We start from the raw sequence: 27,091 nt of genomic DNA, 5'->3' as shown, positions 1-27,091 counted from the left end.
GTCCCTGGTTGGGGAACTAAGATCCTGCAACGTGGCCAAAAAAAAAGAGTGTAAAATATATACAGAATCTAAATATATCATAGTGCCACTGCTATATGAAAACATGCAGGACATGCTGGATGGAAGATGGAATGGAGAAAAAAATGTCTGAGTCATTATTAGAAAACATGGAAGAATGATTTTAAATTCTTGGCTTGAGGACAAGCCTTCTGGAAACTTAAATTCACACATTTCTCAGGGCAATTATAGCGACTACCTACTGTTAATGTTCATACAGACCTAAAATTACTCAGATTTTCTCATAAATTCTGATTTTCCACAGGTTGGCTCATAGTTTCTGGAACATGTTTATCTATATTGAGTATAGCGTAGCATGGTCAGCCTGTTATGTTTCCCTGGGCTCTGGACTTCGAAATCATAGGGAAACGGGGCTGCCCAGTTGTCACTACTTGGATTATTGATTCATTTTCTTCTATGATAGAAGCATTTGCTCTTCATTGCTGTGCTTCTAACAAGTTTGCCTGTAGAATCTTCCTTTTCAAAACAAGCATTAGTCTTAGAAACGTCTTTTGGGCCCCTCAAACATTGCCTAATAGTCTAGAGAAACCATACGGTACCTGAAAAGTCAGCACCTTTCCTTATAACCTCATCTTATAATAAAAGGAACTGTGAAAATTCAATTAGAAGTCGAAAAGTATTAACCCAAGCACACTTGGTTGTAGGTGTGAAGCAATTAAAGAGAAAACAACATTCATTTAATTATTTTCTCTGAAATTAGATTTTCTTCAGAATCCATTTGGTACTTTTCGAAAACATGATTATTTTCCTATCTCCTTTCTGTATCCAAAAATATATTTGGAGAGTGATTCAGGCGTAGGTGGTCCGAACATTTAATAGCTAAGAGAATAGTTCAAATTCAAGTTAATAATTGGAGGATATTGGGTGATAATTGCCATCATGCAGGCCACGTACCTGAGTATTTTCCACTTTGTAACCGCAGAATGGAACTGGGTGTCACTGACAAGCCTGTCCCTAAATCCTCCCGTCTTTTGAGGTCCCCTTGTAGGCACCTCTTGAGGGATCAGGGAGCTCATCCCATATTCTGCCTTGGTGGCCCATCACCGTTCTCATAGGGTCGAGGGGCCTTGCAAACTCTGAGCAGTCAACGCTTGGGGCTGGAGCTGCACTTTACATGGCTTCATTCTCACGCACAGCCCCTTCCTCAGTAACTTCAGACTGTGGAGAAAAACTAGCGCCTGCCCTATCAGTAACAAAGGATGTTGCAGCCATCAAGCCATCAACCACTGTAGCCGCCCCAAACTGGGCACCCTGAGGGGACTCGGGATGGAGAAAAGCAGGATCCTGGCCCAAGATAACTGAGGTGCGTATCAGAGGACTGATTTCAGTGAGCCCAACCTCTTGCATCTTCCCATATAGAGAAAAATGCTAAATTCATTTCCTCCAGATGCCTGGTTTCTTTAATCAACAGTACTTTTTTGATGTTCTACCTGGTTTTTGTTGCAAAAACTCCTGTATATCCTGGCTCCCCCCTTACCTCTTAGGGGCAGCCCCTCAGAACTGTTTGAGAGGCTGCGTCTCGGGCTTAAGACCTCAGAAAGTCCGCCAAATAAAACATAATTCTCAACTTTTAGGTTGTGCATTTTTTTTTTCAGTCGACAAGACTTTCCAATGGAAGGTGTCTTCCAAGACCATGGAAAGTCTAGGGCATTGAGGAGAGAGGACATCAGGACCAATTCCTATGGAGTAAATATTGGAAGTTCTGATCTTAACAATCTTTAGTTGTCCCTGGCAACTCGGGAATTTCATGCTGACCATGAACTTCTACACCGTCCCCCTCCTTCTACTTGGATGGATGTTCCGCTCCAGCATCTTCCCAAGCTACTCCCCCCACCCCACTCTCATCCCTGACGTATCTTTTCCCAGCACTTGCCCTCTGACCTGTCCTTGGAAACCCCAGATCCTTCAATGATGGAGGACACTTGATTTTTTGCTTTCTTGTGTCTTTCTCTTTCCAAGTCAGGGCCAGAGATACCACCCTTCACACCCGAGGAGGTATTTATTTCAAGGTATTTCCCTAAACCTGGATTGTGATGGCAGGAATCGTGGCTCTTTTAGACTTTTCTGGTCTCTTGCAACTTCTCAATTTCCAGGGCAGCATGAAGCATGAAGGCATCCACACAGCACAGAGAAGCATGGGCGGGCATGGCTGTGTGCCCATAAAGCTTTGTTGGTGGACGCCAGAATTAAAATATCATATGATTTTCGTGGGTCAGCAAAGATTCTTTTGTTTATTCTTCACCATCGAAAATGTACAATCCTTTCCAAGCTTGTAGCCATACAGATATAGGTAGATGTTAAACCTTGCCAGGGACCATTGTTTTCCAAACCTTGTCTTTAAAGATAAGATTCTCCTTTGCTATGATTCTCGACAGTCGGTATGTGAAGATCACTGCTGGCTGATTTTTTAAATAACATTTAACAAATTTTACAACCTCAAGAGGAAGAGCATTTCTGTTGTACAACCAGAAAAACGGGATTTCACACACATTTATTGTGCACCTTCAAGAAACAACTCCTGTGTGAAATGACATGATGATAGTAATTCCTCTCTTGCCCAGTTCTGTGGATTTTTCAGCGGAAAACCCAAAGGCACGTAAAGAGAGACCATCTTTGCGCTATGTGCTGTTTCCTGCAAATGCAGAGCCTACGGAAGGGATGTGGCTCGGATACGATTCTTCAATCCTCGAATGAGGAAATGTCTTCCAATCATTGCTAAAAGCACCCCCAGAGAGAAATGGAGTTTGACTATATTGACTGTCCTTCATTCTGACTTCTATAAGTAATTAATGGATACGGTATCATTCGCAAGTTTTAGTTGCCACTACGGGATTGCCGCCGAGGTGAAAATCATTCTGCCGTGCTCTGGTCAGCACTCAATCTTCAATTCAAAGGTTGATGTCAGTTGATAAAGGGGTGTTTAAAGGAACCACATTTGCCCTAGAAACTTCTGCTTTCCCCATCCTTGGCCTCAGAAACAACTGCAGATTGCAAGCACCCACTTTCTAATGATCAACAGACAGCTCGTTTGAGCATAAATCCATGACTTTGAAAGTTTATGATGCCAGTCTCTATTGATGTTTTTGTTTTAAATTATTGTAATTTTTTTTATTAATTAAAAATTTTTTTCATTACCCTTTTATCTTTTGGCTGGAAAAAAAAATCTGCCCAACCCCATAGTCCACTTTCCTAGATATTTTAGGCACACACATCACTGAGTCTACTGCTGCAGGTAACTATGGTGATCCTGACGGTTTATGTTGGAATTTATGGCATAGAGCAAACCCATCCTTCCAGGAAATGCATGTTAATTATGTTAAATGCAATGCCCCATGGAGAATGAAGAGGTATCGGGTTGTCAATTTTTCATGCTGGATGTTTTGTCCGTAGAATGAAACAGGTAGTGAATTTAGAACAGGGTATGCATACAATAGTCTTATCTAGCCTAACAATGATAATCCTTGTTTAAATAAATGACTTCATTGTTTAAGGCCCAGTGTAACTATGGGAGAGGTTTGTTCTATTTTTGTCTCTAAATTTTTTAAAGAATGAAATGGGAGGAAGAAAAGCATAAATGTAGGGTGGGAAATCCCATCGCATCAAAGTGGAGAAAAACGTTCTTAAATTGAGTTCTTCACATCGTTTTTCATATTTGAGTTTCTGGGGGAAAAAGCTTTAATGTGGTTTATTATTCTTTCTATAGTCTTGAAAGCAAAACTTTTTCTAAATGATGCACAACAATGAGTTTAAAAGTTTTTTTTTGTTTTGTTTTTTGTTTTTTAAATCATTCAAATTGGTTGAAGCTTTTCTTAATGCCCAGACCAAATCAAAACTGACTTAATGGCCAGACCAAATTGGTTAGTCAATTTCAAGGTCTACCAAAACAAATTGAGTGTGTCTTCCATCCAGATCACTGAAGACCTCTTAGGACAGCCAGTCTACTTCTTTAAAAAACAAACAACACAAACAAAAAAAAAAAAACATCTTAATTTCAGCTTTGGGTAAGCTCTGACTTACCCGGAAGCAGAATCGACTGTCTTTGGCTTGAGGTTTTCTAAGATAAACCCACAATACTGTCTTTCAGGGCAGTATTTCTTTGGGCTGTGTATGGATTTGTTTGGGGATTAAACACTTAAGTCTTTCAACCCATGGTTTAGCCAGAAGACACTCTTGAGTGTGAGATGGGACTATAAGAGATCATTTGTCCTCTCGTCCTTATTTTCCAAATCCCAAGGGAAGACACTCTTCCAAATGGTTATAATAAGTTATGTATTTGTTTATCTCGATAGGAAGAGGTGCCATGAAAATGCACGGAGCAATGTGGCCACCACCCCCAGTGAGATTTGCAAACCTTAAAATGAAGCTGGGTTCCTGGTGGCTGTGTAGGTTTCAGAAAACTCTTTTCCGCAGCTAAATGCCGAGTCCTCGTATTTGTTCATGCTTAAAACGGGCAGTGCTGCAATTCCCAGGGCAGATGTAGCCAACTCCATCCGAATGGTAACAACCAGCGCAGACTGGGAAAGTCTTGTGGTTCCCAGCTAAAACTCACCCACGTGCATTTGAGGGCACTTCTGTAACTTCAAGTCTGCTGCAAATGCAGTGTTGCCAAGAGAGAACCAATTTGACAGCAGTAAGGAGCTCATTATTTCAAGATGGTTAGGGGCTCAGGCGTTTGGGAAGCAGTGGAAATATTCCGTGACTGATTCTTCTGGGGGAAAAATGCTGTTACACAAAGGTTATCCACACCCTAAAATAAACACATACACTGCACATTACCTACCTATTCTTAACACACACAAAGTGCTGCGATAAGCTCATTGACTTTATCACCATACAAACATATAATTCACTGCGGTTCTACATTGTTGTGGAAATAGAGACAAAGTAGCCTCTAGCACATTTTTTGTTTTAAACAAATTCGTAGCTTAACTGTAGCTCTCTGATGTTCATCCCCAGTAAAATGGCTAGCCATGCGCCGTGAATCACAGGTAAATGAGAACACATTTAAAGAAATAATAAGCTTGCCATTAAAACCAGCAGAAAGGTCTTTGATCTCAGTTATTTGCCTTCCCAGAAATATCCCCCACTGAAAAACCAAGGGCTTTGCACAGCTTTTTAAAAAATGTAACATCGTTTCCATAAGTGGGTTTTTTTTGAATTTTATTTTATTTTTTTATACAGCAGTTCTTATTAGTTATCAGTGTTATTCATATTGGTGTGTATATGTCAATCCCAATCTCCCAATTCATCCCACCACCACCCCACGCCCCCATCCGCTGCTTTCCCCCCTTGGTGTCCATATGTTTGTTCTCTACATCTGTGTCTCTCCGTAAGTGTTTTGAAAACATCGAACTTGACCAACAGAACATTTCTGCTGACACTCTATGAGCGTAAATATGAATGTCCTTGTAGAAGTAGAGCGTTGCAATCTGCATAACAGCCTTGGTCTTCTCGGGGAAAGCCTCCTGCATTTTATCCTGCGCATCACTGAATGGAAGAAATCAAATTTAGCACATTCCTATAGTTGAGTTCACCAGTTGTTTCCTGCCTGTCTTTTTTTTTTTCCACTCATGCAATGAAATCATCATCTATTGCAAATGTTCAAATTCAATCACGACATTACTTTTACTGAAATGTCTACTTCAATAAGAGAAAGAGGGAGATCTCATAAGAACTGAATGGTGTAAAAGGTTTTACTAAAATCAACTGAAATTCTCTGTCTTCATTATTAATTCCTTTAAAGTGTGAGATACATGTTTCAATTCCTCTCCATCAACAAAACAAACCTCCATAGTCTCACGGTAAAGAAACTGCTTTTCATTTTGTGTTCTTTAATTATCATTTAATATCATTGGCTTATGATTAAAAATGAAAAGTTTGCCAATCCTCAAGTTAGATTTTTTTTTAATTAATTTTTTAATTTTTGGCTGTGTTGGGTCTTCGTTGCTGCGCCCAGGCTTTCTCTAGTTGCAGCGAGCGGGGGCTACTCTTCTTTGCGGTGCACAGGCTTCTCATTGCGGTGGCTTCTCTTGTTGTGGAGCACGGGCTCTAGGTGCACGGGCTTCAGTAGTTGCAGCACGCAGCCTCAGTAGTTGTGGCGCATGGGCTTAGTTGCTCTGCGGCATGTGGGATCTTCCCAGACCAGGGCTCGAACCCGTGTCCCCTGCATTGGCAGGCGGGTTCTTAACCACTGCGCCACCAGGGAAGTCCCTCGACTTAGACTGACAGATGTAGAATCTTCTCGTGATGACTCCAGCTGAGTCAGAATATCTGCTGTAACCGTACCTGATTCATCCCCAGTCGGAGAGAGGCAGGTCAACGTCCTCATTCTGGATTGTGTCACTGGGGTAAAGAGCTGTTTCTGGAATCTTCAATACGCAGGGAGCTTTTGTGTGCCTGGAACAATTATCACTTGCATTTTGTCCATTTGGTCGAAATATAAAACTTCTAAAGCAGGCTCTTATAAAATCTTCAAACATTATCCATAAAAAGAACAAATGCAATCTGTAAATTATAGGATGATATTATCGAATACATTGAACTACCAATGCAATCAATAATACCTTTTCCTTAAACCTATTAATAAAATCCCATGCCTCAGTTGCTCCCTCACCCATATCATCCTCACTCCCATCCTCCAAATCAAAAGGATTTGACCCCATCTCCTTTGGAGAATTGGGGGATCTCAGGAGAAGACAGGAAACAATCATCAATCACATTATAACCAAATCTGCATTTTTATTTAAATCTAAATGTGCATGTTCACATGGGTAGGTTTGATGAAGTTTCATTTTGAAGAGTTATTAACTTTTTAAATTGAAGTATACTTGATTTACAATGTGTTAATTAGTGCTCTACAGCAGAATGATTTGGTTATACATATATATACATTCTTTTTTTAATATTCTTTTCCATTATGGTATATCACAGGGTATTGAATGTGGTTCCCTGTGCTATAGAGTAGGACCTTGTTGTTTATATGTCTATAATTCTGTATATAATAGCTCACATCTACTAACCCCAGTCTCCCTCACCAGCCCCACCTTGGCAATCATTTGTCTGTTCTCTATGTCTGTGAGTCTGTTTCCCTTTCGGAGATAGGTTCATTTGTGTCATATTTTAGATTCCACATATGTTTTATCATATGGTATTTGTCTTTCTCTTTCTGACTTACTTCACTTAGTATGATCATCTCTAGTTGCATCCATGTTGCTGCAAATGGCATTATTTCATTCTTTTTTATGGCTGAGTAATATTCCATTGTATATATGTACCACATCTTCTTTATCCATTCCTCTGCTGATGGACATTTAGGTTGTTTCTGTGTCTTAGCTATTGTAAGTAGTGCTGCTGCGAACATAGGGGTGAATGTATTTTTTTGAGTTAAAGCTTTGTCTGGATATATGCCCAGGAGTGAGATTGATCATATGTTACCTCTATTTTTAGTTTTTTGAGGAACCTCCATCCTGTTCTCCATAGTGTCTGCACCAATTTGCATTCCCACCAACAGTGTAGGAGGGTTCCCTATTCTCCACACCCTCTCCAGGGTTTTTTATTTGTAGACTTTTTGATGATGGCCATTCTGACTGGTGTGAGGAGATACCTCATTGTAGTTCTGATTTGCATTTCTGCAATAATTAGCAATGCTGAGCATCTTTTCATGTGCCTCTTGGCCATCTGTATGTCTTCTCTGGAGAAATGTCTACTTAGGTCTTCTGCCCATTTTTCGATCGGGTTGTTTGTTTTATTGCTACTGAGTTGTATGAGCTGTTTATTTTGGAAATTAATCCCTTGTTGGTTGCATCATTTGCAAATATTTTCTCCCATTCCGTAGGTTGCATTTTCATTTTGTCTCTGCTTTCCTTTGCTATGCAAAAGTTTGTAAGTTTGATTAGGTCCCTTTTGTTTATTTTTGTTTTTATTTCTGTTGTCTTGGGAGACTGACCTAAGAAAACATTGGTATGATTTATATCAGAGAATGTTTTGCCTATGCTGTCTCTCTTCTAGGATCTTTATGGTGTCATGTCTTATGTTAAAGTCTTTAGGCCATTTTGAGTTTATTTCTGTGTATGGAGTGAGGGCGTGTTCTAACTTCATTGATTTACATGTGACTATCCAACTTTCCCAGCACCACTTGCTAAAGAGATTGTCTTTTTAAATAGGAAAACTCAATTACTGGAAAGAATGGTTGCTTTGAAAAAACGTTCTGGGTCCATACTGAAAGGACACAGATATCAGATTAAAAGGATTTACACAAAACCAGTCACATTCATGTGAATATTTTACATAATATACTAATAAAACTACCTGGAACAAGGTCAGTTTGTGAAAAACCATCAAAACCCAAAGAAACTCAGAAAAAGAAAAGTCAAGTCCACAAACAGGTAGTTATGGACAGGACAAAAGGGAATAGAATGGAACTCTTCTATTAATTTGAACAGCTGATGCATCAATTAATTAATTTTTAAGTTCTTGAAGGACATCCTATACAATGAAGGACACCATCTCCTAATTCTCTGCAGGTGTGTCTGACTCAGTTCATTCTGGCTTGAGATCACCAATGGCTCACTCCATAGGAATTTTGAAACGCGGTTGATAAAGGTAGCCCTCCATTAAAAACTTAATTATATAATCTTAAAATTAAATACATTATTTAAAATGCTAATAAATGCCTGAAACTCATCAGTGACTAATTATTTTAATGCATTTTCGTCTTCTCCATGCTCTTGAGGTTATTAAGTGTACTGTAGCTTCATGGTGGAAATTCTCTATCATAAACACCCCTGAACATCTTCCAATTTCCAAGCTCTGGGACTTCATATTCATATAGGAAACAGGCCAAGATCCAAGTATTTCACCATGGAAATCATCAAATGATACATCGGGTTTCCCAGAAACCCGATGGTTAAATATTTTTCAGCATGATGTCATGCTTCACATATGTGTTTTCCATGTGTATAAATTAACATTTCTTGAGGACCATGCCTTAATACCATTTCTGGAACTCATTCAAGTGTCTTGCATTGGATGGAGCTTGTACACACTAATAAATTCTTCTTCATTTACTTTTGGCGAGTGGCTATTGATGCTATTTGAAGAAACTAATATATAATTTGTCCCTTCTCTCATAGATTCAATGCCTTGTAGCAGTATTTATCAAACTATTGTTAATTATCCACCCCTTACCCCTAGGGAGAATTTGTAAACATGTTTTCCAAATTTCCCATCCCCATGTTATTTTTTTTTTTTTTAAGATTGATTGATTGATTGATTGATTGCTATGTTGGGTCTTAGTTTCTGTGCGAGGGCTTTCTCTAGTTGCGGCAAGCGGGGGCCACTCTTCATCACAGTGCGCGGGCCTCTCACTATCGTGGCCTCTCTTGTTGCGGAGCACAGGCTCCAGATGCGCAGGCTCAGCAGTTGTGGCTCACGGGCCTAGTTGCTCCACGGCACGTGGGATCTTCCCAGACCAGGGCTCGAACCCGTGTCCCCTGCATTGGCAGGCAGATTCTCAGCCACTGCGCCACCAGGGAAGCCCCCCATGTTATTTTAATACCATGGATCAGATATACTCTACATTTGCTTATGGAATATATATCCATATATATGGAATATATATATATATATGTCTTATTCTGAGTATATATATAAGTATACATATATATAACTTTGAGTGTGTGTGTGTATATATATATATATATATATATATTCAAAGAGTAAGATTTTTATTGCCCCTTAAGAACCAGTTTTTACCCCCTTTAAAGTGATACATATCACCCCTGTTGAGAATGCAAATCTTGTAATTTCCATTACTATTTGTCACTGTCATTTCCCATTTCTTTTTATTTTAAATGTTTACTGTTTTTATTTTTTTAATTTTTGTTTATTTATTTTTGGCTGTGTTGGGTCTTCATTGCTGCGTGTGGGCTTTCTCTAGTTGTGGCGAGTGGGGGGCTACTCTTCGTTGCGGTGCACGGGCTTCTCATTGCGGTGGCTTCTCTTGTTGCAGAGCGTGGGCTCTAGGCGTGCGGGCTTCAGTAGTTGTGGCTCGCAGGCTCAGTAGTTGTGGCTCGCGGGCTCTAGAGCACAGGCTCAGTAGTTGTGGCGCACGGGCTTAGTTGCTCCGCGGCATGTGGGATCTTCCCGGACCAGGGCTCGAACCTGTGTCCCCTGCATTGGCAGGTGGATTCTTAACCACTGTGCCACGAGGAAGGTCCCACAGTGATTGTTTATGGCCAAAAGCATCTCAGGCTGGGGGCCCCTCAACCTCTGAGTCTCATCCTCCCCCCACCATTGTAGGCTTGGGGGGGTGGCTGCAGGGGCCTGGAGACTGGCCAGGGGAAGGCTGTCCTGGAGGGGGGCAGCCCCAAGTGCCCATGGACAAATGGACGGGTCTGAGAGAGGCTGAGGTCTGAGGCTGTCCAGGGCTTCTCAAGGGAGAAATGAGATGCATCCTGAAGCCCGGAGGACCTGTGAGGTCCCTGCAAGAAACAGGAGAACTTGCTCGAAGATCTAATCCCTGCTTCCTGCTGAGTGGTCTTAAAAAAATGTGTGTGTGTGTGTGTGTGTGTGTGTGTGTGTGTGTGTGAGAGAGAGAGAGAGAGAGAGAAGAGGGAGAGAAGCAAGAGAGACCAAGAGAGAGAGTGAGGGAGAGATTATTTGTCCTTAGTACTATGAAACACACTTTTCATATGAATTAAAAAATTTGATCTAGGGCTTCCCTGGTGGCACAGTGGTTAAGAATCTGCCTGCTAATGAAGGGGACACGGGTTCGAGCCCTGGTCCGGGAAGATCCCACATGCCGCGGAGCAACTGGGCCCTTGTGCCACAACTACTGAGCCTGCGCTCTAGAGCCCGCAAGCCACAACTACTGAGCCCACCCGCCACAACTGCTGAAGCCCGCGCACCTAGAGCCCATGCTCTACAACAAGAGAAGCCACTGCAATGAGAAGCCCGCTCACTGCAATGAAGAGTAGCCCCTGCTCACCGCAACTAGAGAAAGCCTGTGTGCAGCAACGAAGACCCAATGCAGCCAAAAGTAAAATAAAAAAAATAATAAATTTATAACAAAAATATGATCTATAAGTAATTTTTATTTTCTCTAAATTGGCCAACTTGGAATAAATATATTCCTCTGTAGTCTTGCAACCCATGTGCTAGGTGCCCCCATTAAAGACTCTTGATCCCCAATTGCTAACAGAGAGGGCTTGTTTATAATCCTTAATCATGCTAGCTATGTTCGAGCTTGACTAGAAAATGGCAGTGCAGTGGGCAAGGGGATTGTGTGGATCTGGGACTTCAACCGTTTCATGTTATTAGTAAAGCCATGTGACTTCATATCAGAAGGCTTGTGACTGGAAGACGGGATTAGATCACATTGGCAAATGACTTAATCGTGGTCTACCCAAGGTGGAAATCTCAACCCTCAGGAATGAGATGCAGGAAGACAAGGTAACATCCATCCTTTCCAGTAAATTTCCACTGATGTTTTTGGACGAATCTGCCCAATTTATGAGATGAAAGTGAACTGAAAAAGAGGAAACAAAATTCAACTTCTATTATATTTCATTTTGTTATATTAAAACTAACACACCTTTTCTTTAACTGAGGTGTAGTTGATTTACAATGTGTTAGTTTCAGATGTACAGCGAAGTAATTCAGTTATATATATATTTTCAGATTCTTTTCCATTATAGCTTATTACTAGATATTGAATGTAGTTCCCTGTGCTATGCAGTAGGACCTTGTTGTTTATCTATTTTATATATAGTAGTTTATATATGCTAATCCCAAACTCCTAAGTCATCCCTCCCCCTCTTTCCCCTTTAGTAACCATAAGTTTGTTTTCTATGTCTGTGATGTTTTCTATTTCTGTTTTATAACTAAGTTCATTTGTATAGTTTTTTAGATTCCACAGATAAGTGATATCATATGATATTTGCCTTCTCTGTCTGACTTACTTCACTTAGTATGATCATCTCTAGGTCCATGCATGTTGCTGCAAATGGCATTATTTCATTCTTTTTATGGCTGAGTAGTATTCCATTGTATATATGTGCCACACTTCTTTATCCATTCATCTCTCGATGGACATTTAGGTTGCTTCCATGTCTTGGCTATTGTAAATAGTGCTGCTCTGAACATTTGGGTATGTGTATCTTTTCTAATTACAGTTTTTGTCTTTTCTGGATATATGCCCAGGAGTGGGATTGCTGGATCATATGGTAACTCTAAAAAATAGCAAACATTTTTAAAGTGAGGCATTAGGGATAGACATCTAAATGCAGCCTACCGTCCAGTGGACAAGATGTGTGCACATACACAGACACACACACACACACACACACGCCCTCTATGTGCCACCGGGAGTAAGTGGTTTAAGTGCTATCAGAAGGTCAACATGCTTTGAAATGAGGGGAGGTGGAATGATGAATTTTTCTGCAGGAGGATGTGGGGGGAATGAGTGATTATATCAAGAAATTATAAATCCTTTGGAATTGCATAATATCTCCAAGACTCTCACATCCTGATTAGCACAGAGCTGACCAGATAGAGGGTGGGTTCCCTAATCATTCCCTGATGTGACAAATTGTGCAGACATCAAGGGTGTTGATGAGTGTTATTCTCAGCCAGAGCACAGAAAATCTATTTTGCTGGATGCAGGAAGTACAGATTTGGTTGTCAAGTTCCGCCTCTCCCTAAGTTGATACCTTTTGTCAGCCTTCACGAACAGATGATGTACTTCTTCCTCTGGTTCATTCGTCTACGGTGTCTTTCGAAGAGCTGTCCCAACCGTGCTGCAAATTGTAAAATCTTTAGCATCTTGGTTCGAATTGATCAACATTCTTTTACGATCCTGATTGCTACAGCTTGTTTACAGCCCTCCACATCCATATCCATCCGTGCATACATGCAGGCATACCTATGTGTTTAAGTAACATTAGCTATCTGTCACAGTGTAACAAATTACCAGATGTAGAGGCTGGGACACACAGTGGCTACGACTGGAGCATAGCTTGGCTGAGTCCTCTGCAACAAGATGTTCATAGGCTGCAGTCCAGGTGTCAGCTGGGGCTGGAGTCTCAGCAGAAAACTCGAGTGGGGAAGAATCCATTTCCTCTACCACATGGTGGTTGGTGGGATTCAGTTTCTCACAGGCTGCTGGACTGAGGATTTCAGTTCTTCACCAAGTTTTGGCCAAAAGATACCATCAGTTTCTTTCCTTTTTTTTTTTTTTTTAATTGAAGTATAGTTGGTTTACCGTGTTGTAATTTCTGCTGTATAGCAAAGTGACTCGTTGTATGTAGAGATATACATTCTTTTTCGTATTCTTCCATTATGGTTTATCACAGGATATTGAATATTGTTCCCTGTGCTGTACAGTAGGACCTTGTTGTGTATCCATTCTATATATAATAGTTTGCATCTGCTAATCCCAAACTCCCAATCCTTCCCTCCCTCCCCCCTCCCCCATGGCAACCACAAGTCTGTTCTCTAGGTCTGTGAGTCTGTATCTGTTTTGTAGATAAGGTCATTTGTGCCATATTTTACATCAGTTTCTTGATATGAAGATATTACACAGATGTGGCCGTTTTCTGTGTAATTTGGGTCATTCATGACTATTCCAGGGAAACATTATCTTATTACTCTTGTACCAGTGCCTTAGAACAGAAGTTGATCCCTGTTCAAAACTAGTTCATTCGTATTCATATACATCTTCTTCCTGCTCTGGTTCCACATGTATGCAAATCCACATATGTTTACATGTCACATGCAAAACACAAATGGCAATACTTTCCCTCTCCTCTCAAGGAAGGATAAAAAAAAGTGAAATGATGATTTTAAAGAGAAGATTCCAAAATAAACCTTGAGTTTGAAAGGATACAAGAGAGCAATGGTGCTAATAATATTTTGGTCAACCTCATCTTATTTAAACTGAAATTATAAACCATGTTCCGTTCACCAGAGAAGTTCTATTTCCCTACTGGTATAGCTGGTACAGGTCATTAATAAGACAGAAGTTTCTTTGCATCAATAAACAAAGCACATCTATGCCAGTTCTTATTTTGTCCCTACAAACTTATTTTGTCCCTACTAAACTTATTCTTATTTTGTCCCTACTAAACTTCTTTCTTTTTAAATATAGATTACCTGAAGTATAAGGTGTAAAGTAGGAAGTGAGGTCGTGTGTATACACAGAACAAGGATACAAGGACAGAATCAGGAATCAATCAACCATTCTGGGAATATAAACATCTCTATAATGTATTTATATATATATATATATATGATGTATATATATTTACATATTATAGAGAGGGATTATATATAACATATATATATATGTATAAAACCCTGTATATGTCATATATAATGGTATACAAACATACCTCATTTTATTGCACTTTGCTTTATTGTACTTCACAGATGTTGGTTTTTGTTTTTGTTTTTTTTTTTACAAATTGAAGGTTGGTGGCAACCGAGCTTCAAGCACGTCTATCGGGGCCATTTTTCCAACAGTATTTTCTCACTTCATGTCTCTGTGTCACATTTTGGTAATTCTTAGAATATTTCAAACTTTTACATTATGATTACATTTGTTATGGTATCTGTGATCCACATGATCTTTAATGTCGCTACTGTGACTCGCTGAAGGCTCAGATGATAGTTATCATTTTTTAGAATAAAGTATTTTTTAATTGAAGTAGGGACATTTTTTAAGACATAGTGCTATCGCATACTTAATAGACTACAGGCAACTCTAAACATAACTTTTATATGCACTGGGAAACCAAAAAATCTGTTGACTTTATTTAGAAATTCACTGTATTGTGGTGGTCTGGAACTGAATCCACCGTATCTCTGAGGTGTGCCTGTATCTTATACGTATTATATATAACCATTTACATTATATATTAAAAATTATAAACTATAATATATAAATGTATATATTATATAACCGTACATATAATATATAACCCCTCTCTATTATATATACTTTATGTATTATATGTATACATCTGTATATGTATGTATGTATGCCTGAACATATATGTGTGTGTGTGTATCGGTGTGTGTGTGTATATAAGTATATATACTTATATATATAAGTACCCCAGAAATAAGAAGTTTATAAAGACTTAGGCAATAACAGTGGGAAAGTTGCTGCAAGTTCATTTAAAAATGAACTCTAGGGGACTTCCCTGGTGGCGCAGTGGTGAAGAATCCGCCTGCCAATGCAGGGGACACGGGTTCGAGCCCTGGTCTGGGAAGATCCCACATGCCGTGGAGCAACTAAGCCCGTGAGCCACAATTACTGAGCCTGCGCTCTAGAGCCCGCAAGCCACAACTACTGAGCCCGCGTGCCACAACTACTAAGCCTGCTCTCTGCAGCCCGCAAGCCACAACCACTGAGCTCACATGCCACAACTACTGAAGTCCACGCACCTAGAGCCCATGCTCCGCAACAAGAGAAGCCAGCGCAATGAGAAGCCTGCGCACCACAAGGAAGAGTAGCCCCCGCTCGTCACAACTAGAGAAAGCCCGCGTGCAGCAACAAACACCCAACGCAGCCATAAATAAACAAACAAACAAACTCTATTTGGAGCCACTTACTGGGATCCAGTGTCCTTGGTTTTCATACAAAAGCAGTAGCTAATGGGTTTCTCAGCCTCAATGAATGTCCTGAAATTCAGGAGCTTGAACCTTTTTTAAAAAATCAGGGCCATTTAAAAGTCATTTAGGCTAATCATGTCCAGAGATGAAATAATAACTAGCAAAGGATTTTTAAAAATCAGATGGAAAGTCAGAGCATATTGCCACACAGTATATGCATCTTACGTAATTAATGGTGTTTTGGGGGGTTTAAAATAACAGTCAAAGGACAAGGGCATGGTAGGAGCTAGAAGCAGACTCCCACCCAAGAGGATTTCATTTTTTTCTTTTTTTCATTTCTCAGGTGCAGAAATTGAATTAGGGGAATGTACAACCTTCTTGTTGGAAAATATAAACTTGAACATCTCTCCTCAAAGCTTAGAAAACACCTCACCCACAAAACCAATGGGGTCCATCTCTGTGTCTCTTGTAACTAAATTTCTATAATGATATTTACATGTATGAAAAGGTACCTACTAGGAAACTAGTATGTGAAAACCTCATTTAAGTGATTGACATTAACCTGGAATTCATGATAATTCAGGTTCAACTGGTCTGAAGTCTACTTTGTCTCATTGAAAGGACACTGTTTCTCGGGAACTTTGGAGTATAAAGTAAGATGGAATGAGACTAGCTAAGCAAGCTACCTGGCTCACAGTTAGGTACCTTCAACTTTCAGAGCCCCTACCTACCCCATGTCTATTTTTTTTTTCCCAGACTTTGTTCATTTGGAGGGATTCCCCACCTCTGCTCTCCAGTTCCCCATGAAAACCTTGTTTATCTCTGAAGAATTTTCTCATCATCCCTACAGGAAGCCTGCTATGCCTCTCATCTGCTTCTAAGATGGCACAGACCATATACTACCTTGGATTTTAGTAATCGAAGAGCCTGATTTATCACCGCCTTAGATTTTAAGCACCTTACAGGTTATTCATATTTGTATCTCCAATAGTGTGTGGTAATACAAAGTAGTACATATTAGTATTGCACTAATAATTATTATCCTACATAATCATAGTTCTATTTTATTTTTCCTATTGTACTAATAGAGCCGACATGAGTTAGTATTGCCTAATCATCTACCTGGCTTAGGCAGTATTGCGTTTAGGGTTGAACACGTCAGGCACACGGGAACACGAACGTTGTATCAGAATGTAGGTTAGACTCGTTCAAGGTTGCTGCACTCATCAGAGGGAGCCATGGTACTTTATAGATTATTTCTCAGGCTCCTTCCTGCTCTCGTGAATCAAATCCAGCCCCTATAGCAATGGGTCCCTCTCTGGACCCTATTGTTTAATACCTTTTTATGACATGTTTCCCCAACTCGCCATACTCCATAATTAGATTTCAAATGGGAACATGAAGAATTCTCTCTTCCAAGAATCCCGAATTTAAAACTTTATAACTTTTTTTTTTTTTTTGCTGTATTATCGTACAATCTGTTCTCCCAGTGGTTAAGTTGGGTTCTTGCTTTTCCTGGCGTTATGTGAGGAAGTCGGGATTAGGGGAAATTATAAACTCATAAAAGTATACATTCATTTTCTCTTAAAATAATACTCTGGCTCTTTAAGTACTTTAAAAAAATCTCAACAGGGTCATTCTTCCTTCCTTCCTTCCTTTTTCTTTCTTCTTTTCTTTCTTTCCTTCTCTTTCCTTTCTTTCTCTCCTTCCTTCCTTCTTCTCTTTCTTTTTTAAATTTTTAAACATTTTATTTTGTAACTGAAGTACAGTTGATTTACAATGTTGTGTTAATTACTGCTGTACAGCAAAGTGATTCAGCTATACATATGTACATTCTATTTTCTTTACATTCTTTTCCATTATGGTTTATCACAGGATATTGAATATAGTACTCTGTGCTATACATTAGGACCTTGTTGTTTATCTTCCTTCCTTCCTTCATTTCTTTTTCTTTCTCTTTCTTTCTTTTCTTTCTTTCTTTCTTTCTTTCTTTCTTTCTTTCTTTCTTTCCTTCTTTCTTTCCCCTTCCTTCCTTTCTTTCTTTCTTTCTTTCTTTCTCCTTCTTTCTTTCTCTTTCTTCCCTCCCTCCCTCCCTCCCTCCCTTCCTTCCTCTCTCTCTTTCTGTCTGTCTCTCTCGCTCCCTCTTACTCAGGACTTCATTTCTCTGGGATCCATCCTTGCAGCAGTCTCAGAAGATGTATCTTTGCTTTCTGTCTTGTGCTCCTCTGGCTCCTTCTTCTCATTGCCACCAGAGCAATTGCCCTAAAATATAAATCTGATTATGCCTCCCCTACCCCCTGCTTAACATATGCTATTGGTGCCCCACTGCCTGCTGGATAAATTTCAGCCATTCAGCATGGTATTCAAGACCCTCCATAAATAGGTCTCAGAAGAATTCTTCATCCTCTTGTCTTCTCTCTCTTCTTCTCACACTCTCTACCCTGCCCATACCACACCCTGTGTATTCCAGATCCCCACATACAGGTTGTCGCTGCTGTGCCTTTACCCATGCTGTTTCCATGTTTTTTCCCCCAACTTCTGCACCTGATGCATGTTTATTTACCATTCTGTTACCCATTCCAAGCTTGCACTGCTCACCGCATGACAGGCCAATACATCTGGAGAGGAAGTGTTGGGGCAACGAATAAGGACTTTATTCGGGAAGCCAGGAGACTGAGAAGTGTTCCAAAGAACCATCTGACCGGAGTTAGAATAGAATCCAGGCTTCTTTTTTACTAAAACGGGAGGAGGTATAGCTGATTGTGGTCACAATACAATGTTCCAAGAAAACTTCAACAATTGTTACTTTCTTTCTTTCTTTCTTTCTTTTTTTTAAATCTGCACGGGCCACCAATGTGGGAATCTCACTTCCGTAACCAGGGATTGAACCCAGGCCACCGCAGCGCTGAGCCTTAACCATTGGACCACCAGGGAGCAACCCACAATTGTTATTTTCTGTTCTGCAACTTTTTATTATGCCTTTAAAGGTCAAGCCTGGGAGGCAGAGCCTTGAGAATGTGCTGTCATGTATATTTCAGGCTCTAGGCAATATTCTCTCACAAAAGGTGCAGAGCCAGCCTGACTAAGCACAGACAACAGAACACAAAGGTTAGAGCTAATGCAACAGATTGAACGGGAGTCAGGTTTGTTCTTCTCTGCTACGCTTCCTTCTCTGCTGAGAGCACTCTTTCTCTGAAGACTGTTTTCTCCATCATTTCCATCTGCATGGATGCCGATGAATTCATACATCATAGGTATTTTCACACCTTCTGGTGATCATGTTTTTCTTACGCTGTTGGCTCCCTTATCCACTAGACTGTATGCTTCTTCAAAAATAAATGGATGTGTGTTACTCACAAATGCATTTTTAGTGCTTAGGATTATGCCTCTGCTCAAGAGATACTTGATAAATTTATAAATAAATCAGTGAATTCACACTTTCTCGGCAAAGCCAGTGACTTTCTGGCCTGCTCGTCTCTGCTTCTAAACTCTACTTTGGGAAGAATAGATGTCTATATATATATCTATATATATATATATATATATATATATATATATATATATATATATATATCTGTCTATATATTTTTGTGTCTACAGTTATATGTGTGTTACTAATTTGGGGGAAAAACTATACTTATTAGCGATACTATTATGTTACTGGATCTTAAATAATTATTAAATGGTAGAAGAAAAATATATATGTATATAAAACATATGTATGTTTCTTCTATTATTAGATTATATATCTATTTTGTGTATATATATTGTATATATAACAGTGATGAAAATAGCATGCTCTCTGTACCTGTATGTATGATATATATAGACATCTTTTTGGTGATGCGTGTTTTCGTGCCTATTATCTCATTTATTTGTCCCAAGGAACCACAGAGAGCTATTTTAATCACTGTTTAAAGGATCTATTCCCTGAGGTTCACAGAACCTAACAGACTTTCCAACAGGTTAAAGCTAGCAGGGTTAAGACACTTGATCTGAAACTAGGTCTCCTAAATCAGTGTTGATCACCTCCCCCACTATTGGCTATGTTCCCCAAGAGTCCTTCTCTTAAAACTCCTGAGGAATCCCTAATTGTGCCATCACACCAAATAATGACAGCAGATTGGACGCCTGAGTTTGCTGCCTAAATGCAGAAGCAATTGTGAGGATGTCCTATGGATAGAAGACATTATGTTTTTCCTTTAATAAATAAGTCCATAGGCCTGTGAAATAAGGTTAAGAAAAGCAGACATTTATTTGGAGCTTCTTGCATGCCTAGTCCTGTATCATATCACATCACAAGGATATCACAAGGTGATTACTTTTGTCTTCTCCACGTTACAGAGGCGGAAACCCAGACGAAGTATTTAAACACACAGCGAAGGTCATATGCCACTCGAACCCAGGCAGTCTAGTTTGAGAATCTGTGTTCAGACTGCCACAGCACTCTATAGCCTTCCCTGATTTATCAGAGAGGAGCTTCAGACATCATGCAATTGACAGCCAGCTCCCTCTAACCCAGTGATAAATGCCAGGTCCTATTACCAAATTCTGAGTTGGCTGGAAAAGATGAAATCCTGGATCCCAAAAGTGAAGAGGGGTATTTCGATAGAACTGGCAGATGCTAGAAACTTCTTCAATATTTTATTCATCAAAACCACTACTGTACAAGAAACAAACAGGGGCTTCCCCCGGTGGTGCAGTGGTTAAGAATCCGCCTGCCAGTTCAGGGGACAGGGGTTCGAGCCCTGGTCTGGGAAGATCCCACGTGCCTCAGAGCAACTAAGCCCGTGTGCCACAACTACTGAGCCTGCACTCTAGAGCCCACGAGCCACAACTACTGAAGCCCGTGCGCCTAGAGCCTGTGCCCGGCACAGAGAAGCCACCACATTGAGAAGCCCACGCACGGCAATGAAGACCCAACGCAGCCAAAAAATAAATAAATTAAAAAAAAAAAAAAAAGAACCCCAAACGGTATTAACCCATCACCTGGGCATAAAAGAGGTTCTGTCCTTTACAGGTCTTCACTCTAATTTTGCTAATTTATCTATCTATCTATCATTGTTTCCCAGTACAAGCCGAATACCATCCAGAAACAGTAACACCTTTGTCAACCTGACCCCCCGGGAAGAGTTTGCACTGCTGGCACTCACCCTTGGATAGCACAGCCTTAAAGGGTTAAAGGTGTTTGCAAATACGACAGCGTGTTTGGTGTCTCTGAAGGGTATCTGGAGAGGGCAGGGAAGCAAGCTTTCCCGTGCGCTCTGGCACGGTGGCCCAGTGAGACGCATGCTCACCTGTTCCACCACCCCGGCGGCACCGGAATCTCTCTGTTCCGGCTGGTTTGCGCTGGGATTAGCTGCTCTTTGCATGCGCTTGTAGCCGTGGATGTGGTTTCTGCAGCGATGGGGCCGACCGCGGGGATCTATTGGCTGCTGGCTTTGTAAATTTCATTCAGTTTGGTCCAATAGCAGAGGGGGAGCTGGGAGCCATCAGGACCTCTCGCTTCAATCTCTCTTTTTCTTGCAGACGGGTCTCTGTCCCTCCATACAGAGCTCTTATTCAGACGTAACGCTGCCCTTCCTGCTCCGACTGTGTCCCTGTTTCTTCTTCCCCATCAGACTACGACAGAAACAACGAATTTCCTGCAAACGGCAGCGTCGGTGGTCCTCGCGTTTCTTCGGGGGAGCGAATCCAGCTGGGATTCGAGAAAGCCAAGGCGCTTGGACTTAGTATATCCTCCTGAATCATAGCCTCGGTCCCTGGAAAAATCTGGATGCATAAAAAGAACACTTACAGCCGATGCAGCTTTTCCACGGCTAAGGTAGGTGCCGTTTTAAGATGTGTCTGTGGGGTGTTTTTTTTTTTTAAAGCCTATTTAACGTTTTGACTCATGTGTGCTTCCCAGCAAAAGATGATAAGCCCGACCGCTAACGTTTGCGCTTCACTGCGTCCGACATTTAAAAAAAATTTTTTTTCTTTTAATTTTGAGAATTTGGATAGGACTTTTTCTTATCCATCGGTCGCTCCGTTTCTTAGGTGTGGGTGGGAGTGTGGATATATATGTACGGCGTGTCCTGTGCAAGCTTCGTGCACATCTCTACAGAAACAGTACATTTTTTTTTTTCTTATGACTTAAAAATATTGGGACCACCGTGGTTTGGAAGCATTTTGCTGCAATCAGCTATTTGAACGGCTCTGGGGCCGTGTGTGATGTGTTTACAAAATAGCGCTGTGTTACATACAAATAAACAGAAGAGTGTGGCGGACACAGGAGGGAAAAAAAAATACATCTGCAGTACAGGGAGAGAAAGAGCAAAGTGCCAGATCTCTGCAAAGCAGGACTGGCGGGGAAGCCAGAAGCACTTCTGGAAACTGTGAGCCACCACGGGCTTTTTTCTCCTCCTTCTTCTTTAAGGAAACTGTCAGCTACCACCTCCCGGGGTGCGTTTTTTTTGGGTTAACCAGAGAGAAAAAAGGAAAACAGGCTTGGCTGGGTTTGCATTAAGCGATTTTTTTTTTTTTTTCTTCCCTCCTTCCTCTGCTGGCCTTGGCTAAGATGACGGCTTGTGTGATGCACGAAATAACGCACGTGATTGATTAGGACCAGGTTGGGCTTTGCTGGGGAGCGACCCGGGCGCGCTGGAGACCCCGGCTGAAGACGACATAGCTTAGCGCCGTTTCTGCAAAGCTGGGGAGCGGGCCGCCTCCCACTCCCACCCGCCCTTCAGCCGTGCGTGTGGGCTGTGGGAAGGCAAGCGGCGGGAGATGGAGGGGGCGAGGAGTGAGGGCGGTTGGTGGTTTTGCTGCTTCGGGAGCCTTTGGGTCTGGCCTGGACGTCTGCGCGGGGCACGCAGCTGCCGCCCGAGCACCGTCCCCGAGCTGCCCGCTTCTCCCCGAGGACCGCAAAAGTTGGTAGCTGCGGGGACCGGCGCTGGGCGCCCTAGCCGGGGTCTCCGGGGATGCGGACCCCCGTCGGTGCCCACGGAGAACCCTCGTTTCGGGAGCAGAGCCCGCGGGGCGCACGGCGGGCCGGTCCTCTCGCCGGAGGCGGGGGGCGGAGGTCCGGGGACTCGGTTCGGATGTGCGGACCACCCGCAGAGCCTTGGACCACGTAACAGACAACCCTCCCCCCCTCCCTCGCTCCATCCCCCCCCCCCCGCCGTATCCCAAAGCTCGCAGCCGTCCCGCGCTTCAGATCCCGCCCGCCTCCCACGCTTTCGCAGCCGATTTCATCCCGACCCCCGCCGCCGCCCCCTGCCCTTTCCCGCGCGGCTCGGCCTGACCCCCCGGGGCCGAACCGGCGTGCCGCTCGGCTGCAGACGGCGCGGGGGTCGCGGGCCGGCGGCGGCCGCAGGAGAGGCCGAGGTCCCGGCTGCACCCCGACCCCAGCCCACGAATGTTCCCTCCCCCCCGCTCCGGCTCTCCGGGAAGCCCGCCGCCTCTTCAGGGCGCGCGGGCACCCTCCAGTCTCCCAGACGCCCCCTCTTTCCCCGCCCGCACCCCTCCCCTCCCTCCCCCGGCTTCTTCGCCCCTCCGAGAACCGGTAGGTTCCATTTCTCCGCCCGGCTCTCCCGGGCGGCCCCCCGGGCGCCGCGCCCCCGGATCCGGGCCCGGGGCCCCGCGCATCCCTGGGCCCGGCGCACCATTCCGGCGCCTGCCCGCCGCCAGACACAGCCTCCTTTCTCCCCGAAGCGGCGGGGGCGGCAGCCGGGGGTCCCCCGCGCACCCTCGGGGCCTGGCCGGGGCCGCCCTGGGAACGGAAGCCCCCCTCGGAGGGCGAGGGGCGCCCGGAGGACGTCTTCTGCCTCCCCCCCACCCCTTCCCCTTTTCCCTTTTGTTTTTTGTGTGGTTTTTTTTTTTTTGGCTGCGGGTTTTCCTCTGGTGTGCTTCCCTTGTCTGAACCGACCAGCAGGTGTGGGCCTCTTTTCATCGATTTTCGGAGCCACGAGGCCGCTCTCTCGGGCCGGCGGGAGGGGGCGGGGCGCAGGAGGCCGCGCCGGGGGGCCGGGGGAGGCGGCTCGCGCCCGCGCTGGGAGCGCGCGTCGGCCGTGGAGCCCAGCGCGCGCGCGCCTGCCGGAGCCGGGCCCGGCTCGCCCTCCGCCATGCGGACCCAACTCGGGAGATCTGGGGTGAGGTGTGTCCGGTGGCGGGTGTCGAACTCAGCAGGTACTGTTCTTGCGAGCAGAATCCACAAGGTGGTAGTGTGGATGCTTCCTTTGATTTCTTTCTTTTTTTTTTTTTTTTCTCCTACTGGGTCAGTGGCGGGGAAACGGCTTTCTGTGCTCATAGCCTAGGCTGTTTGAAGGGGTCCCCTGGCTGACCCGGCTTCCACATCCTGAGCGCGCTCCGTGCAACTGTTTTGTGGTGCGAGGTGGTACGAGCTAGCTCCTTTTCGGAGTCAGCCTTTACCACGATTGGAGGGACGGGACGCAGAGGAAAAAAGAAAGGAAAAAGAAAAGAAAGTTTGGGGAGACTTAGTTATCTGAGGGAGCAGAATTTCCAGTTTGTGTAGGGTTCTGCAGGCAACGTAGGAGTGCGTGCATGAGGCATCGTCGGTAGGTAATATACTTCAGCTAGAAATTAACCGGGGCTGCAAGACCTGACTTTCCATCAGAACAAAGCAACCTCAGCTGCTAGGAGAACGGCGTGGTTTGAATGGCGTTGCTTAGCGTTTTTCCTAGAGAATGAGAGAGCCCGGAGAAAGGGTCCGGTGGCACAGAAATCTGAATCTTTCTGGGGGCAGATTGAGGGGGTGGGGAATTTTTCATGCCTTTAGTTGCCTTTAGTGGGCTGTGGAAAGAGGTTAACAGCCAGCCTTGAAAATCTTCAGGGTAGATTTCCCTGTGTAGATGCAGCAGAAGGCGTGTGTTTGTGTGTGTGTGTGGAGGGGGGGGTGTTTTGGCACAGGGCTGCATTCATCCCTTATTTCCAGATTTAAAAAATGTGGATTTTAAAAATGCATCCCTAAAGTAAGAACATAAGAATCTCACCGAGGCCTCTGCAAATATTTATTTTTTTTTCTAGATTAAAACTTCAATATTCTATTACCCAAATAAATGTACTTGGAGATATATCTCTCTATATATCCATATCTATCTCTCTCTCTATATATAGATATATATGTGGCAATTTTAAAGAATATTTTCCTTGACATGTAAGAAAATCATGAGGGCCAATAAGTAGCAAGTGGAAAATTACTTCATCAGTTTTAAATTACTGGATTAAAATGACAGGTTTAATTTTTTGGAAACTGGAATGATTTCGAGCAGGGAGTTTAATGATCATTGCATTTTCATACTAATGGCTGTGCTTTGATGCCATTTTCAAGGTGTTTTGACACGTTTTTCTTTGGTGGAAGAATTGTTGCTTTCCTTTGTAGGTTTTTTTTTTTTTTTCTTCCCCTGAATAAAAAGAGTGCTGAATGTACATTTGGCCCTAAACCCAGCTAATTTTTACCCAAATCTAAAAACAGATATAAGATACTTGATAAGTGACGATTTGCTACATAAGGTAGATAAAGCAGGTATTTCCATGCTATGAAATTTACAAGTGAATAGATGTGGGCAATGTAAAAGTTCTTTTTTGGGGGGCCTGGAATGTAGACCCGCAGTAAGTATGTGGGGTTTTTCTTTATTTCTGAACTTGGCCTTTTCATGTTTTTTCCTTTGTAGTAATTTGTGCAAAGCTTCTCGGTCTCTGTACAAAGATGACAGTGTCTCCTCTCTATACACATTATGTTGCTTTCAGAATGTGCAAGCATCTCTTTAAGAGCTCTTTAGAATATTGTGCTTTGATGCCTGGACCACAACAAAAAAACCCAGAGAGGGTTCTCACAAAAGTAAATATTCAAGTGCACGGAGTCTGGCGTGGCTTTACTGTTCTTCCGTTTTAATTGGTACTCCAGACTCTAAACCTTTATTGCACAGCTAGGTATTGTCAACAGTGCAACCTGTTGACAGAATTTATGTGATTCCAATGAAGCCACCGTATGAAAATATTTAAAACCCTTTAATGCCCTCACTCTGATGACAGGCTTCTCTGGTTAAAGTATACTTAAATTCCAAACCCGATGAGAGCTGATTTTTGTATGTGAAAGTCCAGGGCAAGGAACAGATTTTTAATATATCAACCACAACTGTATACTTTCTATAATGCTCTTGATCCTTAACAGTATACATTTATTCCCAAATGAGAAAAATACGCTCAGGGTTTAGTGTAAGTCAGTTGCCCAATTAAAAAAAAAAAATATCCTGGATACTGTATCTTTTCAGAAGAGACACCTCATTTTCCGCGTAATTATGGTAAAAAATTCTAAAACAGACTAGGCCTTGGATGAAGCGACAGCTGATTTCTTAAACTTGTCAGCTACCAGTTTCAAATCAGACATTCCGCTTTGGGCCGGATAAGGGGAGACAGTGAGAATCTCAAAATTGAGCCCACGTGGTTCTAGGCAATTAGGTCATCTGTTGTGGGCTGCAAACCATTCATGGGCCATTCACGCCATGAATATTTTCCAGTTTTGTCATTTTTCTCTAAACAACCTACATTTGGCCTTTCAAAGCCTCTTCTGTTCTGTGCTCCGTGAGTGGCGGGATGGGAAACCCTTCCTCCTTTTTCTTGGGGACGGGCAGAGTAGGACAGATGAATAAGGGAGAAAAAAACAGTGGGACCGCCTAGAAGTTTGAGGTTGGCTATTTATAGGCTTTGAACAAATATCTCTGAGAAGGATTTGTGTCTGCAGTGGGTATATGACACAAAAAGGAAATAAAGGGCTCGTAAAATCAGCACGTGAGTGGAGAATAGCCAGGCCACTTAGGGCTCTGATTGCAGACTTCAGACATTCACTGTTGAGATCACCTGCCCAGGTGTCTGTGGAACCCCTGAGCGCCACCTGCCTGTGGAAATTGGCCAGTTTCCAGAATGAGCATCTTCTCTGCACCAGCTCCCGGCCCCGCGGCACCTCCCAGAAGGGGTGCCTGACCCAACACGAACCAAACCCCAACAAACGTGAAATGTATAGTAAGGTGAGGTTTTATTGAATTGATTCCAGAGGAAAAAAGAGTAATCGTATTAGGGAAGAAGTGAGGAAGAATAAACCCTACAGGGCCTCACTGGAGGCAGATCTTTATTTCAGGATGGTATTAATGAAATGGCATGTGCTTTCACAGCTCTTTGGAAATGAAGGGAAAGAACCCAGAGTTTTGTTTGGTGGTTTTATTTAAAATGTGTGTTGTATGAATAGTGATTTACCAAGGTAAAAGAGCGCTCTTTTTTGGATGGCAACTGGACCTTCTTGGTTTGATGTGTTGATGTCGGTGATCATTTTGGTTTCCAGAGGCTAATCCCTGATTGGATGATGAAGTCATCCTTCGATCTCGAAGTCATCGTCCCAAGG

At 42.7% G+C, this 27,091-nt stretch overlaps 1 protein-coding gene across 17 annotated transcripts in view; it reads left to right on the top strand.

The window, feature by feature from the left end:
• NLGN4X (neuroligin 4 X-linked) overlaps positions 1-27,091 on the top strand; it is an 886,820-nt gene that overhangs the window by 537,263 nt on the left and 322,466 nt on the right. For 11 of the 17 annotated variants that reach the window (XM_082375567.1, XM_082375570.1, XM_082375557.1 and 8 more), the window contains one exon: positions 21,315-21,517. The gene's annotated coding sequence lies outside the window, so the exon portion shown is untranslated. Of the gene's footprint in view, positions 1-17,777; positions 21,137-21,314; positions 21,518-21,542; positions 22,605-23,232; positions 23,863-27,091 lie in introns of those variants that run through there. The other 6 variants (XM_082375562.1, XM_082375561.1, XM_082375559.1 and 3 more) reach the window with 5 other exon arrangements.

The sequence above is a fragment of the Balaenoptera borealis genome (assembly GCF_965194805.1).
Source record: "Balaenoptera borealis genome assembly, chromosome: X".
Classification (NCBI taxonomy): Eukaryota; Metazoa; Chordata; class Mammalia; order Artiodactyla; family Balaenopteridae; genus Balaenoptera; species Balaenoptera borealis.
This window is presented reverse-complemented; position numbering and strand designations above follow the sequence as displayed.